Consider the following 5,498-nt stretch of genomic DNA (forward strand, 5'->3'; position numbering starts at 1 on the left):
GGCAATGCCAACAATGTGCTTGGAGGAGGTGAAGCACATCAAACCCTGGACTGCCACCACAAGGTATGTATTCTTATAAAGGAAATCCATAGAAGGTACATCTATTGCTACTTTGGTGCTCTTACATTAGCTGCACCTCTTGCTACTTTGGTTGTAGCAAGCCCAATAAAAGGTTAGATTGGTTGAAGTTTGAGCTTGATGGATCTGTATGTTTCATCCGCCTATCTAAAAAACTTGCTAAAACATTGAAAATGAAGAATGTAAGGTGAGGGTTTTGATATCCTATTTGCATGTAGTGGTAAGCTAAATCAATTTGACTTGGTATGATACTTCAATCTATTGGATTCCTATCTTGTGGGCAAACTCAACGCCAGCATATGTGTTTGGTAAATCTTATTGTTTGAGAGTCTAGCAAGCTTTGCATTCGACGATCACCCTTCTTCTTATGTACAGAGCTAAGAAAAGGCCTCTGTCCTCTTTCGCCTGTGATAGCCAGCTCTACAGGGCCTTTCCTTCGTGAGTGGAGATGGCGGCTTCCACAGGATGGAGCAAACTGGAGGACCTCGTGGAGAATCTTAGCTCGCTTGACACGACTGCCAGACTCAAGGCTCTTCGGGATGTCAAGAACCAGATTATTGGCAACAAGACCAAGAAACTTTCGTACATCAAGCTAGGGGCTGTACCTCGAGTGGTGGAGATACTGGCCAGCGACACAAAGACACCATTGTTGGTATAGTCTCCTACTGCTATTGGGAGTTTTTGCATGTGGAATTGAAGCTGGTGTAAAGGCTGTTCTGGATAGCGGTGTTCTTAACCAGGTCAAATCCTGTCTATGAATAGGCTCTTTTTCCAACATTCATCAGGTCAGGATACTTCTTCTATTGGCTTCAATGAATCTGGTGAGGAAACCAGGTCAAATCCTATCGGAGGTGATGGTCCCTTTCAGCAGCAACTTGCAAGTAGATTTGTGGAAGTTGATACTCTGTCACATAGGGACAACTTCAATGGTACTGATTTGTGTGGTGAAGGGGGTTGTGACATGATCCTAGAGACTTCGTGAGTAGGAGGCCCAACGTCAAGATTTGTGGAAGTTGATACTCTATCACACAGGGACAACTTCGATGGTACTGATTTGTGTGGTGAAGGGGGTTGAGGCCCAATGTCAAGATGTTACTTATTTGCTGATATTGCAAATTTTCTTGCTCAACGTTGGGTTGATGCCATCTCATCTTCTGATTCAGTAGTGGTGGCGGTATATTTGGGTGAAAGTGAACATCTCCCAAGATTGTCTGCAAGATCTGGGAATGCTAGTCCAGAGAATCTGCAACAGGGCTGATTACATCTGGTTTTGTCATGGTAGATGACAACCTGGGTGAAAGTGAACATCTCCCAAGATTGTCTGCAAGATCTGGGAATGCTAGTCCAGAGAATTTGCAAGCAGGGCTGATTACATCTGGGTTTGTCATCTTTCACCGAACATCTCCCAAGATTGTCTGCAAGATCTGGGAATGCTAGTCCAAAGTATCTGCATCAGGGCTGATTACATCTGGGTTTGTCATGGTAGACGACAATTTGCAGATGTGGGAATGCTAGTCTAGAGAATCTACAGCAGGGCTGATTACATCTGGGTTTGTCATGGTAAACGACAACCTGGGTGAAAGTGAACATCTCCCAAGATTGTCTGCAAGATCTAGGAATGCTAGTCCAGAGAATCTGCAGCAAGGCTGTTTACATCTAGGTTTGTCATGGTAGATGACAACCTTCGCATGAGAATGTTGAGGTTTTAAATTTCATGTTGAACATGGTTCCAGAAAGCTGATATTGCCATGCTTCATGATGATCATCCTTGTTCATTATTATGATCGTCCTCGTTCGTTATTCCATTGATGAGCGTCTATATTCCAGCTGATGATACATTGTTTCAGTTATATTCTTTCCAGCTGATGAGGGTCTATATTCTCGTGCAAAGGTTCAGTACTAAGCCCCAGCCTTGCAAATACGATCCAAAGCAGGAATGTGCCCTAGCTCTCTTTACAGCAATTTTCACTACAGTTGCATTTATATTGGGAGATTTGACGTCCATAATGTCAGGATTTTTGGGCATGATGATCGCAACATATGCGAATGCTCGCACAACTTTGGAAGCCAGAAAAGGGATAGGCAAAGTATTCAAAATCGCCTTCCAATCAAGTTCGATGATGGATTTCTTACTTGCTGCTAATGGCCTCATAGTTTTATACATCACTATAAAACTGTTCTAGCTTTATTGCAAGGATGATTGGGAGGGCCTTTTTGAGGCCATCACTGGCTATGGGCTTGGATGCTCATTCGTGGCTCTATTTCAAAGGGTTGGAGGTGGAATCTATACCAAAACTATGGATGTTGGAGCAGATCTTGTTGGAAAAGTAGAAAGGAATATCCCAGAGGACGATCCGCGAAATCCAGCGATCATTGCTGACAATGTGGGTGATAATGTGGGAGATATTGTTGGAATGGGTTCAGATTTGTTTGGCTCCTTTGTTGAAGCTTCTTGCGCAGCTCTTGTTGTGGCTTCCATGTCATCATTTGGCACAAATCATGACTTCACTGCTATGTGCTTCCCTCTACTCATTAGCTCTATGGGCATTGTGGCATGCCTCATCACAACCTTGTTCGCAACTGATGTGTTCGAGATCTCAAATCTAAGGGATATTGAATCTACACTGAAGAGACAGTTGCTGATATCCACCATCTTAATGACATTCGGTGCAGCTTTTGTTTGTTTGTTGGCACTACCATCCACGTTTTACATATATGATCCTAACGGTGGTGCAAAGATGGTTCAAAACTGGAAACTATTTTTTTGCATTAGAGTAGGGCTTTGGGTAGGGTTGGTAATTGGCTATGTTACAGAGTATTTCACCAGTAATACATACAGACCAGTCCAGGATGTTGCTGATTCTTGAAGGACAGAAGCTGCTACTACCAATGTCATATTTGGTTTGGCACTTGGCTACAAGTCTGTAATTGTTCCAATATTTGCTATTGTTGTTGCCATCTATGTTAGCCATACCCTAGCAGCCATGTACGGGATCACAGTTGCAGCTCTTGGAATTCTTTGTACCATTGCCACCTATCTAGCCATAGATGCATATGGTCCCATAAGTGATAATGCTGGTATCGCAACTGGTCTCTGGATGACCATGATACTTCTTACACATCTCTCCACAAGAAGCGCAGCCGCAGTATAGACTATGAGGCCGCGAAGGCTTTCAAGATGGACAGATTCCTCAACCATAGGACTTCTTCAAAGTCCAGCTTGCGGCATTAACAGCCCCCAGTTGACAGCACTTTGGGGGAGCGCTTTCTCAGATTAGAAGATATGAACTTCCAGATGCAGAGAGTCTGAGCGATTTCGTGATGATCTGGAGGCCAGGCGTACAAAGATGTTCCTAGAGTCCCAGAAGCAGATTGCTGAGATGTTTGCTTGGGCTCTGAGCAGTAGTAAGAAAACTGATGAGCTCTTGCTGATGATTGTCAGTATTTTGTTCATCATTTGATTATTCTAAATGTTTCTTTCTTCCAGCTGATTTTTGGCTCTTCATGCTACGTTTCATATCATTTCATCTATATTATAGTTAATGCATTGAAATTATTCCACGCTTTGTTTATAAGAAATGTTTCGAGCTGATGGGATGATATTTCATTTCATTCTTATTCCAGCTCTTGATTTGTTTCAGCTGATGTTTCATTATTATTCCAGCTGTTGAGTTGTTCTAGTTGATGTTTCATTGTTTCCAATTGTTGTTTGTCTATTTTCAGTTGATTCATCTGTTCAAGCTTATGTTTATTCTACTTGATGTTTTATCTATTCTAGCTAAGGAGCTGATGTTGCAGCTAATGTGTGCTCACTTGATGCACTTCTGGGATTCCACTTCCGGTGTCTCGTGTCTCTCTTCTCTTCTCTCTTCCTCCGTTCCTCGTCTCCCTCGCACGCTGTTCAACAGGAAGTCTGTAAGATGCTTCAAACCAGAAGGAGAAGTTGGTGAGCCCATAAAAGTATGAACAATGAATTCCTTGTTTTCACCTGCTCAATTTACTATCAGATGGTGTAAAGAACAGGGCAAAAAAGGTATGCGTGTTTTGATGTTTTGATGTTTTACAAATGTGTGTTTTGATGTTTTACAAATGTCTCTTACGTTTCTAAACTTTGGTTTATTATGTGTACATAAAGGTAACAAAATCACAAATGATGGCACAAGGGATAATGGAACTATGAAAGCTAAGGAGGTCATTGGCCCTAATGTCTTTTCAAATCACGATACAGGTATATGTCTTTATTTCTACTAAACTTTGAAAATTAAAATTTGTACATATTTTACATCTTGCTTTATTAGGTGATTCATTTTGAGATTAACTAGCTTTAATTAATCTCTTTGTCTAATTTAAAATGTTTATAGTTATTTATATTTTTAAACTTTGAGTAATTGTGTATATATATATAAATATAGATTAAAGAACAACAAAAGGTGGGAAAAGAGGTAATGTAAGGAAGGGAGATCAGGAGGTTACTTGCAATAATGTTTCTTCAAGTCAAGATGTAAGTACCAACTTTAAGGATCAAAAACTTGTTCAAATTTGGTGACCCAAATTGATACAAAATATCTAATTACTTTCTTTTGTGTTATTGAAATTTTTCATAATCTTGTATTATCGTGAACTTTGGTTAGCTCTATGTATATATAGGTAAACAAGTTACTAAAGATGACATGAGACAATGCAAGAAAGGAAGACATTGAGATTGCTTGCCTTAACACTTCTTCAAGCCAAGAATCAAGTATTACCAGCTTTCTTATGTTGATAATGAGTCATTTTTTGAAATGGTTATACTAACTAATGATATTTGATCACTTATCAATAGGAGTGATACGGATACAATCATATGATGATATCTATCGGCTATCCATATTGAAATTTAGAGAAGAGGGTAGACAAACATTTATTACTTTGCAACATATTGGAGATTTAAGGGATAAAACAATCAAGACACACATGTTGCTTAACTAGTTTTTAGTTCTATGCTCCTTTAAAATTATTTTCATTTTTCTTTTGGTTGCTAGAAGTAGATGTTGATGTTTTAATTTGTTTAATCTATTTTGATCATTAGATGTATGTTATTGATCCTTACTTAGAAATGATGGCATTCTCTATATAATTTTCTAGTTAAAAATTTATTGTGCAATTTCTTGTTTGATTTTAGCATGTCTAAGAGGAAGGGCAAAGTAGATAAAGTGATAAGGAAAAAAGAGAATTTCCACGGCATTCCTATTTGAAAGTACATATAAGTAGGGAATGTAAAAAATAGGAAAAATGAGAGATTTCCTAGTGAGAGTACCTAGAGAATCACCTTTAGAAAAATTTTCCTATATATGAAATATTTATTATATAGGAATTATTCCCTACATAGAAAATTTTGTATTTTCCTATGTAGGAAAAATTTCCTACATAGGAAAGGTCTT

At 39.1% G+C, this 5,498-nt stretch overlaps 1 pseudogene; it reads left to right on the plus strand.

Moving 5' to 3' along the window:
- Positions 1 to 526: 526 nt before the first annotated feature.
- Positions 527 to 3,230, plus strand: LOC148022650 (pyrophosphate-energized vacuolar membrane proton pump 1-like; annotated as a pseudogene).
- The last annotated feature ends 2,268 nt before the right edge of the window (positions 3,231 to 5,498 follow it).

This window comes from Lygodium microphyllum, chromosome 16, assembly GCF_053477565.2.
Source record: "Lygodium microphyllum isolate KBCC chromosome 16, Lygodium_microphyllum_v1.1.10, whole genome shotgun sequence".
NCBI lineage: Eukaryota > Viridiplantae > Streptophyta > Polypodiopsida > Schizaeales > Lygodiaceae > Lygodium > Lygodium microphyllum.